The sequence below is a fragment of the Lytechinus variegatus genome, chromosome 3, assembly GCF_018143015.1.
Source record: "Lytechinus variegatus isolate NC3 chromosome 3, Lvar_3.0, whole genome shotgun sequence".
Classification (NCBI taxonomy): Eukaryota; Metazoa; Echinodermata; class Echinoidea; order Temnopleuroida; family Toxopneustidae; genus Lytechinus; species Lytechinus variegatus.
The window spans coordinates 37,180,620-37,202,146 of NC_054742.1; the positions used below are offsets into that span (position 1 = coordinate 37,180,620).

Below are 21,527 nucleotides of genomic sequence, written 5' to 3' on the forward strand. Positions count from 1 at the left end.
TAAAGAAGGAAAATATGAAGCAGGATGGTGCGTGGTGAAAAAAATGAAGAAAGCTGATGAAGATGATCACGGTGAATGCAGCACTTCAAACTCGAAAATCAGAAACATGAATGTTCTACCCAGCATGCAATGGCACTGAAGAACCAGCTGTTACCATGGAAACACAACACACAGTGAATTCTACAGTGCCATAGATGAGGAGCAGAAAGAAAGAAGGCATCACAAGCACACAGGTGAACGAAGATTGGAAAGAAAATGTAACAGGGTGTTTCGTTGTAACACTGCACTCATAATCTAAACTGAATTCATATAATGATTTACAGTTTCATATTCAATACCCTAATGCATTGTAAAGCAACTAAGCTTATGATACGCTACAACAGGCTCATATTATTTTAGCACCAAACGGGCTTCGGAGTTGAAATCTATAACAATTATCACGACTTCCTCTTTTTATTTTGGGGGTATTATCATTCCCTAATCCATTAATATAAAGAATATAGTCAAACTTCTGGATGCATAAGATTTCAAAGAAAGTATTTGCGAAACACAATTCTGAGAAATAAAAAAAGAAAACATTCAAATTAAGTGCATTACTTTTTTGCCCGCTGTTCGTGGTATGAATACAGAAAATGATTGCTCTGATCAGGATAACTTACCAGAAAGATGGGAAATTATAAACAATGCAAAAGCACGGGTTGTTATTATTGTATTATTATCAATAAGAAATGTAACTTAAAATACCTCAAAATACTAAGACCCAAAGGAAAAGCGTTTAAGAATGACGGATAAACTAAATAATTTCTGATATCTTGCCCGAATCCCAGATAATAATTATTTGATAAGACTGCCACATTTAATATTAAACTCACCATCGATTGTTAGTCAAACCGGAACAAATATTCTCTTTTTAATTTTCCCATGTACTGTTACAATATCTGATATATTGGGGACGTGAGCAAAATAGCCAAGATTTGGAAAAATTCGATGTGAAAATAATGAGTATTTTTGCCATTTAATCCATAAATAGCATATAAAAATAATATTTCTACAATGACAGCACATGATAGAAGTATCACTAAGAGTCAGCAAAGCAAAGCATTATTGCACACAACAAATTTTATGTACATAATTATATAAACTCCACACTTTTCAAACAAACACATCTACAAATATTCACAAACAGCAAGCCGGGTAAACATTACAATGTGAATGTAGTAAATTGCATGCATTCATTTAATCAATGTTTTAAGATTTAAAAAATGTTGCTTATATGAATATCTTAACTGTTATTTCGAAAAGGGGTAATTTTTTTAAACTAAACTTGGTATGAGGTTCATGTGCTGATTTAAAACCAATATCACAAACCAATTGTTGAATCAGTCGGGTCATATTATGTCCGATTTTAAGCATTATCCCACGAGATAAAAAATATTTCGAATAACATATTTCAAATGAAAGACTACATCCAAAAACATTAACAATGTTTATCAATATTCAACACCTGAATAGAGGCGACTAAGTAAATAAATAAATTAGCAAATCAAACGTGGTTTTGTAATAACTGAAATGTACAAATCACTTTGTATTATACTTCTTCAATCTGTTTTGGAAAACTATTAAGTGTTCAATAATAACTGATCGTGATCTTTTTTGTTTAAATAAATTAGAATTTTTTAAAATCAAATTCAATAATCATGATAATCAGAAAAGTTGAAATACAATCAAACTCATTTGTGGTTGCTGATAACGTTGTGAAATGCAACCGCTATACCGCATCACTTTCCTAAATAGGTAAACATTTTTTTTCCGGCCAGAATTGATTAATGAAATTGAAAAGAAAAATGTTATGTCAGAAAAAAATACTTACTCTTATGATACTTACACCAGCAATTGCGTTTTCATTGTGATAGATAGCTTCATATATCCATGAATTCTGGAAAAAAAAAGAATATGGAAAGAGACAAAAAAGAAAAGGCATCAATTGGTTTACATAAGAATCATTTATTTCTCTGGGCTGGTTTTATTTTGAAATGACATTTGAATTAGAAATGAAATATAACATGTATAATCAAATGAATTCTAGAAAGAAAAGAGTCCTCATTCATTTCTTTTCATAGAAGATCGATTAAATTGTAGATATATTTCTACTTTAATAATGTCAAAGGTAAGTTTATTCTTTGGTATGCGAGGCTTTATGAAAATTGTCACTGTAGAAGGTTAGAAAATAATAACGATAACCTATATACGCACTAACGCTTAATGTTTTTTTTTTCAAAGATATCGAGATACATAGAACAAAATGAATATATTTTGGTAGGTCAGTAGAAATATATTTAAACAAAAATAGCGGAGAAATTATTTTCAACAGCGACTTTCTTTGAAAGGCAAGTCCATCCTAACACCAAGTAGGTGTTTTTTATGTGAAAGTATAGAGAAAATAGGAGAAAAACAACGTTGAAGGTTTTACAAAAATACTTCAAACAATAACAAATTGACGTTCTTTTAATAAATTTATTTGTATTTTGTGACGTCATATGCAAGCACTTTCCCAATGTGATACCAATAAAATTTCCCATTCAAGACGACTTAAAATTTAGAAAGGTGTTAGAAATTTTCAATTTTATTGGTGAAAAAATTATTGAATTCATTTCACATGACATAATTATGGGGGAGTGCTCGCATGTGACGTCACAAAATCAACGATCCATAACTCGAAACTTTCATGGATTTACACCATTGTTTTTCTTGGATTTCTTGAATTCCTGTTCTTACAAAAAACAAGTTTTTGCCTCTAATGGTTGTTACCATTGAATGAATTTCGAATAACTTACGTAGTGATAACGATAATTATAACGATGATAAACATGATGATAATGATATCTATATCAGCATTATGATAATAATAATAAATCGCACCTATCACCATTAATACTACTACAAATGAACAAAAAACATGATAATGGAAAATTATACTAATTTCATAACAATGATTATACGTGCGTTAATGAATATGCTAATTATAGGATCTGTCATATCTTGAAAAGAGCATTTTAGGGGAAGCCTTTACTATATCTTGTTATAGACAGAATATCGTTAGTTAAAGGTGTGGTCTTTCAATGGTTTATGGTTTCAGAGTTCTTATATATATATACTTTACGACAAATTGTATATAACCTCAGTACATTACATCTCAATAATATATATCTGACTCTATAAACAAATTCCTTCTTATAATTAAATTTCCTTTTAAATCATTTGTTATTTATAATACTTATAAACAAATTCAACAATAAAAATTATAGTGGTAGTAGAAATGATAACAACAATAATTATGATTTCCTTATGCACCGAAACAACTGAAACTGTATTGAAATAATAATATATTCAGAAGTAGGAATAGGATAAAATATATTTCTATAGAAATAATATTTGTGTTTAATTTTAAATGGGCTGTTAAAATGTAAACTTTGAAAGGATAGTCATGCTTTAGCAATGACTTGTGACTCTGGGGATCTTATACGTGCGATTAATCTACATCTGACATTCAAAGTAAATATTTCATCTCATAAAAAATGAAACCACAAACTTCGCGTAATTAAAATTGCTAAACATTCAATGAAGTTTTATTTCAAAATCAAAATCCTATTTGTGGTATGTACAAAGATAATATATATCACCCAGTACCGTATATATTGTTGGCCTGCGCTGATTGCTGCACTGCAGTGTAACTTCGCATTGTTAGATATCAAATATGTGAAATACTTAATTGACTCATGGATTTGGCCTTGTGTTTTTTTTCAGCCAAATTTTGCGTGACATAAATTTGTATTACACAAAGCAAAGTCGTAAACGTGGAGTTTGGCTTTCATGGCAGTCCAAGCGAATCTCCGAAGATAAATGAAAATTGAAAGAAAGATAGGAAACAAAATGGGGCTAATTCGAGACCTTGCGACAATCGTATACATATCTAAGCGTTGAGCTAACAAAGATTGTTTCACGTTAATTCAAATACATCTTTTATTTCTAAATGAATGAATTTCGAGAACTCTGACCTTTCAGTGTGAAATCAACAATGCATGGGGTGAAAAATTGTTTCATCGTTGCTTTCCTTTGTTGAAAATTATTATTGTCATGAGAATAGAATATTGATTTAAATGAAATTTCCTCCTATTTGCATATATTTTTCTTCATTTCTTCCTCGAAGCATAATTAGCAATGTGATAAAAAACAAAGGAAAATCTAAGACGTAAAAATAAAATGAGCCAGAGAGTAGCCGCAAAGACGATTAGTTTTCCACATTCCCTTACCAGGTAAATTCAACAACAATTGACACCAATACAAGTACGCTAGGTACTATGCACTAAATATGCATTATATCTTTTTTTTTTTGAACCGTGGTTGCATTTGCCGCCCCACGGAAATGAAAAACTAGAGACATTTTCCTTGTCCATCCCATAGTCTAAACAGCAAAGCTTTACTGTAAAAAACATTATATCTTGCTGAGATGACCTCGCTTTAGTTACATGACTTGTACAAATGTTTAAAAAGAAAATGATTAATGCTGCATGTATTGCAATGACAAACAACGCCTGGACAAGTAACTCATGAGACAAAACCACAATATGAAACCAAATAACCACAGGTGATTCAAGACATGCAGAAAAGGGGGTCAAACAGTAGGCCTAATCAGTAGTCAAAAATAGACCCTCTCTTATTGCTATTTCCTATTGACTGCTCTTTGATTTCCTTCTTTTCTCACGTTGACACGTATAGTATTAGGGGTTCTATTGCACTAATTGAAAAAAAAATGTTGAATCATATAAACCATCCCTATATAAATTCACATCTTTAGAAATCAGCTGAAAGTCGTATGTCAATAAGTTTTTTTCTTCATATTTTTGATCCCCGACACATAGGCCTATGTGTTATTACAATTCATGCAATCCTATCAACAAATTCTTGACGTGGGTCTAACTTAGGAAGGGGTACTTACATTACATCACACGTGGAAAACATGAAATTCTAACATGATTCCTATGATATTTCTAAATTAAAAGAGAACAGTACAAGCATTTTAAATCCTTAGCATTCATAATGTTGTCGTCTTCATTTCGCACTTCAGTTTTTTTCAGGTAACTAAGTAAAACCAAACATGTTCAAGGAAAAAAAAAGGTTTGAGTTTGAAAAAAATTATCAATGTTTTTCGTTATAATTTTAATAAATATGACAGTCATTTTTTACCTTTGGTCCTTTCATCTTTCCTTGCGGGTTGCGAATTTTCATACATGATTAAGTATAAACAAAATAAAATCAACCATAAGACAACTTTTCGAACGGTTTCTATACCTCAAAGAGAAAATCACTTTTTTGGAAAGCTCATTTTAGTTCCTCCAGTATTTAATTTCAATAAAATATTATTGTTTATGTGTATGTTTATTTATCTTGAAGAGCCATGAGCACCGAAAGGGGAACTGTGTGCTATATAGGTAGCAGCCATTCTTTTATTTTCATTGTTACTATAAGTAATGGATTCGATGTTCTTTTAATAATCGATTCTTCTACATTTCCATAACTTCATTTAGAAAATAAATATTATTTCATTGTTGCCTACCTTGTTTAAGGACTGAATGCTCGGTTAATCGTCAATGAAATAGAGCGGTGAATGAATGATCAAACTCTTCTTTCAGCTATTGCATGCTCTCCTGCAGTAATTGAAATACAAGTATTGTTGTTAAGTTATAACCATCGGTTTTCTTTTTTTTTTTGGAACACGCTGTATGGGGACGGTATAGTCCCTATCATGTGCAGTCAAATATCAATATGAGCTGGGCGTTTATATCAAAGTCTTTGCTGAATCATCAATGTGTTGTGCCGTGACAGGTGAAGGGAGGGGTGACAAATCGGCAACCCCCCCTCCCGTCCGTTATAGTTCCACTTGTCACTCCCTTTCGGCAAACTTGTATTTTGTGCTGGTCTATTATGGTGCATTGTGAAATGTATTAGTCGCCCCATATCATGATTATAATTACCACTTTGTCAATATCATCAATATTATTTTATTGCATTGATCATTACCAGTAGAAGTATTCTAATAATATTTCTAATTTCATCATTATTACTAAGTGTAATGATAATACATGATTATTATCCATTAATATTATTATTTTCGATATCATGATTATTATCAGTACTATCATGATTATCATTACATTAATGTCTACTTGGCAATGAAGATGTGTTAAGTGGGTGTACGAGTAGTATATGGACATATACCCCCCCCCCATCTCTTATCTCCTCAAAAATGCAATACAGCAGCTATCAGGAATGGATTAAGGGGGCAATAACTTTTTACCTCCCTCCCCCTTTTATAGTTGAAATTTCAATTGCAAACGTGAAACGCATGCGTTTCACGTTTTATCCTGAAAAAAATCTACTCAAGGGTATACCTTGACAACCGGGCACTTGATTAAAAAAAAATTAAGGGAATTCTATGTAATAAAGATGATAATAATCTTGTTTTTTTAGGCTTGTCAGATATAGAAATCGTGTTTTCGTTGGAGTAAAATCAGAAATCAACGTATTTGTAGCTTATAAAATCTTGAAATGGACAAAATTTCTGTGTTCAGTTATTTTGCTTCTGATCTTAATAAAGCACATCACAATTCTAAATTATTCACCAAATTATCAGCTGTCACCATTAATCATCAAACAGCTTCAAAATTTGAGTTAGGGGCTGCAAGAAGGGAATGATTGTCACTTCTGAAAAATAAATCATAACATGTCATTATTTATTGTCGTTTTGTTTTACTCTCTTCATTATTATTATCGGTTTTTGACCTTTCATTGAACCTTATTAATTGTTAATACGAAGGGGTTGTATTGTACAGAGTCAGTTCGAAACACTGACTGGTTTGTCAAGGATGAATGCCATACACTGTATAAAGCAAATGGAACTTCCCATATATCACGCTCTTATAGAGTCCTGATAATTACATCAAGGCCATGACTTTGCACGTATATGCAATACATATTTTGAGGTACTAAATAGGTGTTGTTCACCGTTGATAATAATGCTGAGATCGATTGCAACCAAGATACCATAATAATGTGCACCTTATTTAATCGTACAATAGCGTAAAATGAAATAAAACCAACATAAAACACTGCATTCAGTTGTTATCATTATATCTCAATAAGTTCAGGCTGAAATTGAAATAATACAAAAACTTCGTATTTGTCTTCTTTGCAGACAAATAGAGTTGGGCTTAATGGTAATGTAGGAAGTCCTATGTATTACATATATTTGTATGTATTTACCATGTGTTGAATGATTGTACACATTTTTATTTCCTTACTTCGTATACGTAGTTTATCAAAGTGCAATTGAAAATCCAATTAAATTGCCATTGTATCCAACCAGTAATATGAAAATAATGCAATTTAAAAATATGTGTGTTATTTGTATAATAACGTTGAATTACATACATTCTGTTACTATGATTATAATTTCTGTCATTATCACCATCATTTTCATCATCATCATCATCATCATCATTATGGTCATTATCATAAATTTTAATTAGGCCCTATCATTATCGGCCGTACACCCCCCCCCCCCCTCCAGTTTTTGTATAACAATAAAGGGGGAGAAAGAAATATGTTCTATTTATCAGGCAGACTTCATTCCTAATTTATTTATAGTTCAAATCAGACGGATCCTACACCTGTTATTTAGTTTGATTATCAGATCAATTCCAGGAATATTTGTTTTATTTGTAGGTTTTAACACTATTATGATCCAATATTTTGTATTTCTTCATAGCATCATCAATTAAAACTAATCTGTTTCAGTTAATGGTAAAAGGCATCCCATTGCATAATGCCGGATATAATTAAGTAGCAGTGCAATACCAGCAACAGTTTTCAAACGTATACGTTTATAGATGTCCCTGAGCAAATTATATATATATAAAAAACAATATCTTAATTGAATATATCAATGTGAAAGATAACATCACGAATGGTTGTTTTTAATGTCTTGTGTAAAAATTTCCCCAAATGATGATTTAGAAACCTAAATGAATTAGCCTCCATAATTAATATATGCAGAGCATCATATGGAGCTTGAAAACAAAAACAAAAAAGGGAATAAAGGTATCAGACGGGGATACCGTTAAAAGTTAAACATCACCACGAAACCATGAGAACAGATTCTGTTCTATACAAAAAGACTGAGAGTCTGTCATTGATATGATTGACACACAATAAGATAAGAAAGTCACAGTTCATTGTAACGAACCAATGATAGCTTCCCTACCAAATTAATCGATATTCATTATAAAGCGTCTGGATATATTGATCATCAGTTTGATTGCGTGTTTTCCGGGGTGACAGAGTGCATATAGTATCAGACAATGTCATTGATTCCTGATGGCATTATGAACTCGACATAACCTCGCCTCCTTCTCCTAACAATCAAAGACTCAATCCAAAACTAGCACCTTGGTCAAGTTGGTCAAAACTAAAGTCAATAAAACGCAACGAGAGAGTTTATTTGCGATTCATTATTTTCGAATTTTACCACTGTCGTATGTACAATATACACCTTTTACACACAAAGAAAAATGGAAGTAAGAAATATTTGTGCACTATATGTCCCACTGTATGTCACTGCAATTAGGCGTAACTTGAAGTCCATATACAATAAAATATACACGATCAATTATAACTATTGACTGTAGAATAGGGGGTAGGGTGTCCGGACACCTTAACATTTCGAAACCTCCCTTTTTGTCTTTGGATTGCACAAAAAATATGAATTCATAAGTTGTAATTTTTTTTTCAGTTTTGTTCTCCATAATATTGCCTAAGACTTTGCAATAAAAATTAAGGAAACTTTGTTATTTTTTTCAAATGGCTGTTTAAATTCGATTGTCTGGATACACGGTAACTGGGCATACAACATGTTACCGAACCCTTGGTCACTTACTTTGATTGAACACTGTAGTAACCATAAATCAGTATAGTTATTTCAAAAGAACTTGAAAAGTATGTTATCGTGCATGGAGTAAACACTGTATATAGGACTTGTCTTTATACGGAAATCGTTACTGAAATATTTTTTTTTATCAAACTTAAGTTTTCTTACCCAAAATGGTATAAAACATTTACTCAATATTAATTGAAAATGTGCAAGTGATACAGAATCAAAGGTATGAAGCAGTTTCCATTTTTTGTTCATGTTATTTTAAAAGTTACTCAAAGAGAACCATATCAATGTTTAAAGGATTTCGAATGCAATTCTGATCGAATTTGTAACAAAAGAACGCGACTAATTCCTAGATATACTGCGTTTAATTTGGGTAGACTAACTTATAACAAGGATACAAATGGGATAACACAAAGAATGATTATGCATAAGATGCATAAGTGTTAATTTATTTCGCTCAATTTACCACTGATGTACTTTAGTTTAATTATTAGGTATTTTAAGCTACATAATATATGCATGAAATAATATCAAACAATGTAAAGGTGTTTTTGATACATACACGAGTATTAATGTAGATGCGTGTGTGAAAGAAATAAGAAAAAAAAATATATAACTCAATAAATTCAATTTTGGAAAGATGTATAGTAATCAACTTAAAAGAGTAAATGTGGAAAAGAGAGAAAGATCCTTTAAAAATTGTAATCAGGTGTGATTGCTCACAACTTCGTATATAGAACTAACCTATGGGGGCGCGCACTTGCTTACAGGGGGACTTGGGTCCACGGATCCCCCTAAAATTTTCACGTTGAAGAAAGAAAAGAACTGGAAAGGGATGGAATATAATATAATTTCATGAATATCATGTCAAAATGTATCACAAAATAAGATTTTTTGTATATAAAGAGATTTTTTGTTTGCTTTCTCACTTCATTCGCACGCTCGAAAATTTGTTCCATAAGCCATATGCTGCCCCAACAACCATTTTGGCTCCTTGCACTAATGCTTTGTTGGTTTTTATCACCATATACATGTATAATGTTATTCTAAGTCTAAATGACCGTTAGTTTGGTAGAATCGTAATTGTAAAAAAATAATTTTACTAACGTTAAATGATCACTTTCATTTGGTAACCCCAACCATCACATCCCGTCTTATGATAAAAGGCTTTTATTGTTTATCAGCTTTAGCATTATATGTTGTTATTTACGACAAATAATAACAATTATCATAATAGTATCGAAATAATGACGTGAACGGATATATAAGCACAAACCTGTTTAATCAAAGAGCTTGTAACCTGTAGCTAAAGAGATGACTCAAAATAAAATGAGTGACGAATCGCTTTGGAATTCTATCAACGAATAATGGTCCCATTCATAAAACAACCAAAATGAAATAAGCATCCGATATGAATGGCCAGTGGATTCATTGATCAGGTTTACAAGCTTTGGAGAAAGTATTGTTGGAGCAACGTTGGTAGTATCCTTATTGGTGTCGATTGTATAAGTTTAAGAATCCGATTCCAGTTGGCACTTCAGCAGTACAATGAACATAAATTTACTTGAAAATAGAAACAAAATCATGTTATGAAACGCTTATAAAGATCCATTTTACAAAAAGGAAGTGAGAAATGGTAAGATCACAATGGACGATGCAGGTGGACACATTTAAAAGTTCAACGGACTGTGTGCGCCTTCCATGGGGTACAGGTAGTAATAATACAAAGCAGTAACTTTCGCAAGGTGATCGATCCTGCATATTCCTACGAATGGTCATTTTTCTGCAGGCATGGATTCAACCATGAAATGATTCAAGCATGGAAATAAGAGCATATTCTTATATCTACTTCAGTATAATGACTGCCGGAATGACTGCCAGCAACATTTTGTACTAATATATCCAACATAAGCTGTGGCCTCCCGCTAAATGACACCCATATCAGGAACGCGCGCAATACTCCTGTATGTCTCTCCCTCTCCAATAATTAGTAGTCTGGTTGAATCACATAACAAATAAAAATCGAAGCTTGTGTTTTTCTCCGTCATTCTTCCATGCACTCACATTCATCCTCTATTGATAAAAGGGAAAAGTACACAGTGTCATCGTATCCGTTTTAAACCGATATGATCGCACCGTGTCAGAGTGGCCTCGACTCTCTGCTCTTATTGTACTCATGCGTGTTATAGCAGTATAGTACTTTGACCCCAAACTTTAACGTGATATCGAATCGAGATAGTCAGTGATCGATAGTCTGACGGTTAATTGTCACTTAGATGTCGAGTTAGTTGATGTAACAAGTTGCTTCTTGAATTTACCGTCATTCTCCCACCCCCTTCCTTTTTTTTCGACGATTTGATATTTTACCGCTACACTTCCTCAAGCAATGTTCTGCAAAACGAAGTAAGACACGAGTCCAGACTTGATGTAGAAAATAATTTAGGACTGACTAGCAAATCCTCTTTCGACTGAGATTACTGTCGGACCTTTGGGCCTAGGATCATGCGCAAAGAATAAAACTTCAGATACAGATAGATCCGTTCAGAAATGTGAAGCCGGTAGCTCAATACGACTTGTGAAAAAGGGAAACACTATAGTAACAGAAGCGATTTGGTTGAAATGAGGAGTTAGCCAAACACCCATGTCCTTCCGTGACTAGACAAGTGTTTCCGGTTAACTGCACAGTCGCCCTTTACAAATTACGAAACTCTATGCCGACTGTCAAACAATGCATGGCTCTCTGCCTGGAAGCGAAAGGGTTAAACGGGAAAGTGGGAATTAAGTTATCAGAAGCAAGAGGCTATTGTCATCTGATTGACCACTAACACGACGGTTTAGCAATCCAGAGTCCTTTTCCATGCCACGTCGACACGCAACAAGGCACGCCCAAAATCTGCTTTCTGCGTCTGTCCGCCTGTATAGCCTCCGAGAAATTCACACTCTCCCCCTCTCTTTCTTTGACAGTATTTTCTCCGCATGATACATCATGATATCAAAATATTCTTAATATTCTTGCAGGATTCCGTTAGTGAAAAAAAACCACAGTCAAACGTGCATCGCACATATTTTAATTGCTTACCAATAAAGCAATGATGATACTTCCTATATGTGCGCCATTCCAGCAAAGCTAGTAGTGTCAGTGCAGTCCATAGAGAATTTATGTAATTTCTTGGCATGATTTGTTTGAGGTTGTGAACGGTCGCAATATTCCTGATGCCATGAATATGAAAGTATTTTGTTAACACGGATATACCGTCTAAAGAAATGGATGGATAAAAATCAAAAGAATTGGAAGGATAAAGGAGAAGCAGAAAGAGAGAAAGAGGGAAAAGAAGAGAGAATCATAGAAGACTACTAAGCACGTTCACTAATTATGTACATCTCGAGCTCGTCGTTACGTAACATCACATCTCGTGTAATGTATACGCCGAATAGAATGCGAATGGTCGGTCAATATAATATATTCTACATTTAAATTTGGTTTGTCCGTATCAGTTTATGACTAAGTCGGTCACTGTCATTAAAAGAACACTTGATGGGAGAGATACCGAGAGAGGAGGAGCGCAGTGAATATGATGAGACACAAGGGGCCTATACATCGAAAAATTAAAGGGGAAGTTCACCCTGAAGAAAACTTTGTTGTGAAAATAGCAGAAAAAATAGTAAAAAATATTGGTGAAGGTTTAAGGAAAATCCGTTAAAGAGTAAGAAAGTTATTAGAGTTCAAAATTTTGGATTTGTGACGTCATAAACGAGCAGCTGCCCCATGTGTTATGTAATATAAAATGTATGAATTTCAAATTTTGTATGGTTCCTGATGACTTAATTTTGTTTTCTTTTCATGATCGGGTATGAAATGATTTGTCTATTGATATACAAAAGTTACAGTGAAAACCATTTTCAATTTTCTGAGAAAATGACATTTCATTGATATTTTACCATTCGCTATGTAGGATTGAAATTCTAATAACTTCTTGATTATTTGTTGAATTTTTCTCAAACTTTCGGCAATTTTTTTTATTATTTTTTCTGCTATTTTACAATAAACTTTTTGTCAGGGTGAACTTCCCCTTTAATGGATAGGCCTATATACAGTTATCTTTAACGTGTGGTACAGTCACACGCGATCCAGTGAACTTCATCCAAGTGATGTCGTTATGTTGCACAAAGCACTCGCCTTTAACACAGTCATAGTACACTGACAAGATTTCAAAAAATAGTAATGATTAAAAGTAAGGGGATATCATTTTGATGTCCTAGGCTGAATAAAATCTCATGAACAATGATCATAATCCATTTTACCCTATAATTATTTCTAAAAGTTGGGCTCTTTTTTTTTCTCATAAAAAATCAATATTCCAAGTTTCTAAATGTACCAGCATTATTCTGGTCAAATTATTCGAGTGAAGCTAACAAAGATTTATCACAATCGTGCTAATTTTTACCACATGTGTAGAATACTGTTTATATATATAATAGTATTTTAAAATTATGTGATTTTTTATGCTGTAAGTAGAATTGTTGTTTTAAATGGATGAGTATATATAAATACGTATCTAATACAATGAATGTATCATGACTTGTGATTATTATGAACAGAATATTTTCAAACTTCTGAAAAACAGTGCAAACCATATAATACTAGTGCAAAACAAATCGAAGATATAAATGGTTGCACATTGCTATACCTATTATTATAAAATATAATTATTCAAAATTGTCAAAATCACTGACAATAATGAAGTTTTGAATTCTTAGAATTATCCTTCATTTGTATCTAGCAAAGAAAGCCAATACTTTTGTACGATTTCGCTTATGCAAAATATTATTCTAGTCTAGGCCTGACATACTAAATTAACCTTCAAATGATGATCTGGTTGTAAAGAATAAACGTACTGAACGGTCATTTACGTGAGGACATAAAAACAGACAATATTTTATTCATTTTTTTAAGCAATTAAAAGGAGCAAATATATGTACGATATGATCACCATATCTTCACAAGATCCATATCTTAATACGACAGGATGACATTTTCATCATCAATTCATCATCTTATAGTTTGGCAAAATAATCCCCGCCGAGTCTAATCTTGACAAATAACATAGTACTTACACCATCCACTGTATACGTGAACAATTATCATTACTCATATATCGTAGTCTGTTTCCAGAATTTCAATTTCAAAACATGTTTCAAAATCTACTTCTTTATTGACATGCCTTGTGGTGTGCCTCAATGACTGTTGCGTGCTTTATTTTGAATAAGAACTTAAGATCAATCATGTTTCATCTTTATACAAACTAATATCGTTGAAGAGATATGCTTTTGGCATGTTCGGATTCAACAAAACACCATATAGTCGAAGAAATAACATAAAAATAATATACTTTTTGCAGTGTCCCGTTACGTTCTGTGCTTTTCTTTAATCCTATGAAATATTCTAAATGGGTATTGTCGAGGGTGTAATGAAATCTTGCTTACTCATATAATGTTGACAAATAAGAGATAGATATTAACCAGGTGATTATGGTACTGGAAAAAGTTATTGACATAAAATTTGTGTCCCTTTCGATAATGCAAATACTTGCCGGTTTATTTTATTCAAACTTCTTATGTAATGAAATGTAGTTACAACCATTATAATCAGCATTATTATGATGATCGATATATTAAAAAAAATAATGATACTGTTAACAATGATATTGATAAAAACCGTGGAATCCGTTATCTAAAAGTATACACATTCGACGCCTCTCCTTTTTTAACTCTTAATGTGAAATACGCGTATCTTAATCAAAAGAAATTGGCCCTCCCTTTTCTACTATGATCATGGCTCTGTGATCAATAAACAAACTTTCCCCACCACACTATAAAGACATTCAAGCATATTGCCTTTTATTTCTTTCTTTATCCGATACAGGGGAATATGCCAGAAGATTCAGAATGTTTGATGTGGACCATAATGATACCGTTGCGTTTTCCTTGTATGTCGTATATCATTTCTGTGTCATTGTTTGATAACGACAAATGGGCTTGAAGCGCGTGCGTTCAATTACTATATCTCTCATTCATTTATTTTCTAAATAATGCAATAAAATAAAATCACTCTGGTATGTAGTATACTATAAAATCGCATGCGTCAATTAACTGAATTGTTCAGAATGAGAAGTCAGTCTATTTTTAACAAATAACTTAATGAGGTATTATAAGGTATGATCATTTAAATGTACATGTACGTGTATGCGATCGTTTTCTGTACGGGAGGGAGAATAATACACTTTCCTCATGTTTCTTCACGCCCCCTTTTTTATACACTCCACCTATCTTGCTGATCATTAACATGATTAAGATAATGATACAAATATTTTTCATAAGCAAGTACGGGGATTCGGGGATAAAATCAATTTCAAAGTCGTTTTTATTTTCTTTTGTGATTTGATCTCACCGTGCTTGTACTCATCATGACTACAGTTATTTTCTTACATTATTTTTCTTATACAATCAAATCACTCAATCAAGATAATTTGAGAGGGTTTCAAGGAAGGTACAGTTTTTTTTTATTGAGATTCGATGGAACATGAGAATTCATTCTCCCATGCGTCGTGCATAGCCACACTCCTTATGAAATTATGTAAAGACTTACAATCGCCATCATTAATATTAAAAAGCATTAAAAATCGCACGAGGCGGTCTAATTAGTGGAAGCCCACTGACCCTTATTCATTCTTATATATTCGTTCTCTCACTAGGTCTTACTTGTTCTATAATATCGATCAGTTAATGAGAGCACGGGCTGGGGTCCTAATGAATCTTGTGGTTGAAAGAATAGGCGTGCTACGGTCGACGAGAAACAGAGAAAGGTGAAGCTTTACAATAATAGCCGCAGAGTCATCAAGCGATACTGAATCCCTTGTTTCTTTATTGAACTCTTTCCACCAGATATCGACTCAAGAACTGACTTCTGAAATCTTTATTGACATCTTGGCGCGCAATGAGTCAAGAAGAAGATGGATACTCATGCGAATAATCCTATCCAATATGTCTTCCCTAGTCTTCTTCCAATTGAGACAACGTTCGTTATTCAGTACTAATTAACGCACTTGCATTATTTTAAAGCTAATTATTAATTGACTCTGAAATCGGTCCGATTTTAATAGATACCTAGAGCAGCTGGAGAAGCTCTCGCTGGATACTGGCGAACATTCTCCATATAGATTGCTTTCATTTTCCCGCCTCAATGTACGTCCTTCATAACTTTCCTTAACGGATCATCTTCTCGATCACGTAAAACCTCAAATCCAATACAGGGATCGGTGACCTTTTGTAACCCTTGATTGAACTGTCCATCATGCACTTTCATTAGACTAGGGGTTTATATAACAAGTATAACACAAACATACATACATACCATTTTCGTTAAGTCTGGGCATGTTTTAAATACAGACAAGAAGACGGCAATTTCGAGAATCATACATACAGTATTTCATGGTTGTTCAAATCAAAGTTTGAATATTAGGCCTTTTGTATATTCTTTATGGTAGAGTTGATATCAAAACGAAAGAGATGTTTTAAACTTTTCTAAATTTCCTGACATCCATCTCCATCAGATGGCTCTCAATAAGTATTGTTATCAGACGATTGTAATTTTATAATGATATTCAACCGTGGATAATCTTTAGATAAAGATTTATCAGTAGATTGGTTTTGATTCTTAAAAGCCATGCAAGAAATTGTCACATTTCTTCCTTTTCGTTGGTTTTCTTCAATATTACAACTCCAAGCCCCTACTTGGGTTTCTTGTATGTTTTATAAATCACAATATACAATGCATTTTGTTTCTAAGCTGATAATCTAGATCATTGATAATAATGGCATCAATCAAAACTTTGCCTAAAACGCAACATTACTGTCTCCGTTCATTTGTTTTATTCAAATTTTCTTCTTTGAACCAAAAAATGATATATCTGAATATAAGCGCAGTGAATGTTGAAAAAGAGGCAAGTCTCCAAAATCTCAGTAGGCCATTTTAAATACTTAGTCTATAGAAACGTTGTTAATGTTTATCATGTGGTAATATTATTACTATCAATCGATTCATTATGGCGCGAACGTTAGTAAATTAAAATCCTTCGCCAGTTTGGAATCATTTCTATAGTTTTGCAGTCCTTTCCGAATTAACTTTCCCTTGTAGTATATAGTCTAAAACGACTCTATTGGGTATTTTAATGTGCTGTCTCCGAGTATATTGCCAGATGGAATCAAAAGAATATGTGGTATTATCTCCCAATCGAGGAAGAGTTTCTTGTCTTTCTTCTTGCATTCCCTTATTCTTGTGGTGTAAGAAAAGCAGACAATGGCTGTCAACCCAAGCATGGAGTTTCGTGGAGACACCTAGACCGGGCAGGGTCATCTTACTGAAGCTTAGACAAGCTTTCTTTCACAAGATGGGCTAATCTCTTCAGCTTACCTTCCTATCAATAGGACAAGGTATAGATTTTCCTCCTCGGTTAATGTAAGATAGGCCTCGGCTCACAAGGTTCTTTCCTATTTTTTTTCACTCCGCGCCCCCATTCTTCGTCCATCGACTTATTTCTTTTCACACATCGATAGAGATGGGATTGTGAAGGATCTGTACATCCCATTGTACCCCACCACCGTCCTATTGTTCGCTTCTTTGAGGTTAATGCTGTCAAAAGCTGGAGAAAAGACAACTGGATTGAATTGTGAAGGGGTAGATATTACCCCCCTTCTCTTTGGTAGGTTTCGAAAGCGTCGTGGATGATTGGGTTAATCAATTGGAAAGTCAAAAGGTCATCACGGTTAAAAGAATTCATATGATTGTGTCTTGTAGTCTCAAGAGAAATTGTCAATGTTTTATCTTATTGACAATCATGACCATGCAAATTCTCATAAAAAACACATACGGGAAACAACACGTATACGTATATTATTTTAAACAATTTTGTTGTCTTATAAATATGTTCACTTATCTTGGCGAATTCAGATACTAAAATTTCTTAATGCATTTCGTTGTGTGTTATTTTCATCTTGATCTCAAATCTATAAATAAATATATATTCACACGAAGAGTGCACTATTATATAGGTGTCTGTTTGTATGCAATTATCGTTTGTGCATGGTTACGAACATTTTCAATAAAAAAGGTCAGTTTAATATTAACACTACTACAAAAACTTCTTTTTGTATAATGGAGAATAAAAAAAAACCTTGCCAAAGACTTCCTCCAGTGTACTGCATTAGAAAGTGGTAATTTATACCGTACACCTAAATTTACCAATAAAATTGTGATTTTATAATAAGTGAACGATGAGGTTCTTTCGTGTAGAAAGTTTTCTCATTAATTTTCATGTTTCCGTTTTAAAGAATAGTAAAAGGACATTGTATAATTTCATCAGGATCTATATTGTCTATGTCACAAATCGTGAGCATAGTATCCAAACAATATGATTTATATGTTGCTAAAGTTTCTCTCATTGTGGACGTCTCATTTTATCATCAAAATATAATTTGTAATCAGACATACAACTTTTAAATGTAGGGTAAGTGGGAACAACATTGAAACTACAATATTACTTTGAATAGCGAGATTATCTTTACGAATTAAGCAACAACGAACACTTTCTCAGCTGAAAAGGCCTGTATACAATCAATGCAATAATTTCGACACACTGAACTAAAATTGACGTTTACTTTAATGATAATAAGAAAATAAATAGTTCAATCTTATAAAGACACACCGCAATAATATGAAGTCAACTGTTATTGGGTATATCTTATAAAGTTGAACGATTTTCCTTTGGCTTTGCAAATGCATAAAATATGATGAATATTTCTTTATTTTACCTGTGAAAAGAATTCCCTCCGTGTTGAATCCTCTCATGTAAGCTAAGGAAGAACGCTTCCTACTTGTGAAGTAGACTCCATACTCACATCTATGTCTGTAGACAAAGAAAGGACGACTGAAGATAAGTAAAAGTGAAAGAAATGGTGAACAAGGAAACATCAGCTCTGAGGAATGGGGTTGGGTAAGAAGCCTTACAATCCATCGGTGGACTCACTACGAGGTTTTAAGAATGTACTCATTCAACCGACTGCTGGACATAAAGTGTGCATTATCATCAGTAGTGTGTTGGGTGTGTGTGTGTTGCTTGACGTAAAGTGAGCGAAGAAGCCCAAAGGGCTTCCCTTTTTCGAGAACCACGTGACCGTTTATACTAAAAAAGCGCCACCGAAAACTTTGGAGGAAAAGTGACCACTACTCACTCGGTACAGGAGTCTTAACCTCAATGAACCATGTCAAGAACATCATTTTGTGCAACAGTGATCTTTCGAATTAACATGCAGTAAATCCCCCACCCCTTAAAAAAAAATCCGTGTAGATCAGAGTTCGGAGATTAACAGAATCTTTTTACTAGAATTATTGTTGCTGGTCGTGGAGCAACCAATATACGTCAACATAAAGAAAGCAGATTGTAGTGAGAGGAGGATATTAATATGGATTCGGGAATGATAATAGTATTCATTGCCACTATTTCATATCCGATTGTTAACGGTACAAATATAGGCGAAATGACTATTTTAGGAATTCCTAGAAAATAGATCGACAAAAAAAATTGAATGTTTTCTTTCCGATTACAAACATACGCGATGAATGTGTATAGTATCTCAACTTGACTCCATGATAATTTATGCTTTACTACAATGTCCGTGTCATTATCAGATATGAGTTAGAGGAGAGCTCAATTTGACAGCTTATTGGCCTTGGCTAATTCACCTCATGACGCCACCGTGATATTGTTTATCGCCTGATGATTAAAATATGTAAATATGCACATTGATGACGATGATAGTTCGCTGTTCCAATTTACGGAACAATATTTTTCATCGGTAAATACGATACGACTGTATGAATGGTACAATGTGTGTGGAAACATCATGTGATACTGAATGTTGTTGTTTTAGATTTTAGAACATGGTTTATAAGCGATTATCCCCACGTGGGCGATAAGGCTTGCTGATGAGCAATAATAAGTATGGGACCAAGTGCCTAAGATCTTTTCCTATAGAACATTATAGGGGCCGTGGAAACGGGGGAGGGGAGCTATGGGTTTCAGCCCCCCCCCATTTTTTAAAACCGTGTGCACAAACGTAAAAAAATACCATCTGATTGTGATTTTTGCATGGTTGCCCCCCCACACACACACTGTCAAAGCCGGACCGCGACCCGTGTACATTGTGATTATTATGGCTGAATTACCCAAGAAAGTGATGACTATAATTATAATAGGAATGTTATAGGGGTGGTGTCTGTGTATCAAAGGAAAAGGAGAGAGAGAGAGAGAGAATGTTGTAAGGTGGGACAGGGAGGCAGGGAGGGAGAGCATAGAGTACACTACATAATACATATTATTCTTATATTTCAATTACGTGCCATGTTTACATGAGGTGATCTGTTCAGTTCCCTTTCCATGTACAATTATACATATGAATATTATTGTTCATTTACTCCTCGCTTGTTTCTTACATTGTTTACTATTATGTGAACCTGACAGTTCAATTTATATATTTGTTGCAATTACTGTTGTACTGTATTTCGTTGTTATTAATTTGATTTGTCATTGAAAAGATATCTTGTTATGTTTGAATAATAATAAAATCCCTGTGGAGGGGAAACAAATTGAAAAAAAATATTATTCTTATTGTTTAATTACGATCATCGAGATAATTACAGATACTAATTTCAGCATTTTATTATTGTGTCGAGGATTTATTTATGTATTTATTTTATATAGTCTTTTTACCCTCTGTTACTTTTATTAAATTGCAATGATATAATGCAAGAAGATAAGTAAGGAAGCATCTTACCAAAAAAATAGGTGTTTTATATAATAATGGGCATATCTATTATATAAACTGTATATAATCTGAAACAAGAATGATAATTATACGTGTAATATATTTTCTTTAAAGTGAATGCAGTGAATGATTCCCCCCCCCCCAATTCCTCGTCTCCAAAAGCTCGCGTTGTGGTACAATTCATTTTGTTTCAAACTTTACTGTATAGGACCCATTTGTATTAATATCTGTTTTTAGATATCAAATTTAAGTTGGTATTTTATTTTTCTTTTCAATTACCCCCAAATGATTGTAACACAATGTATTTCATTGCAAACTTTCTAATCTCTCATTAAGAAAACACCATCATGGCCTGTAATGTAATGAATAATGATTATGAATACATGGAATAAGACATAGGCAATATTATGCAGGAACAACAGACAGAATAAGATGAGGACATCATCTGAGCATACCCCCAGCAATTCCAGCTAAAGTTGTTTCCGAAGTGAATATCCTTTGGTCATATCTATAATTAAAACAAGTGCTCAAGATACTTTGCTATCCAAGGTAAGTGACGTTGCATGGGAAAGTGCTTCGTTTGCATAAACTATACCACAAGCGAAGGGAAAATACTCCGCGGGCATAAAAGAATCTTCTTCTGAGCGTGAATGGG

General features: G+C 33.3%; 1 long non-coding RNA gene across 1 annotated transcript; it reads right to left on the reverse strand.

The window, feature by feature from the left end:
* Positions 1-613: 613 nt before the first annotated feature.
* Positions 614-19,623, reverse strand: LOC121410923. Its single transcript, XR_005969397.1, has 3 exons — positions 18,860-19,623; positions 5,615-5,705; positions 614-1,936 (listed from the first exon to the last, which is right to left on the reverse strand). It is a non-coding gene; the product is annotated as an uncharacterized LOC121410923 (long non-coding RNA).
* Positions 19,624-21,527: the final 1,904 nt, after the last annotated feature.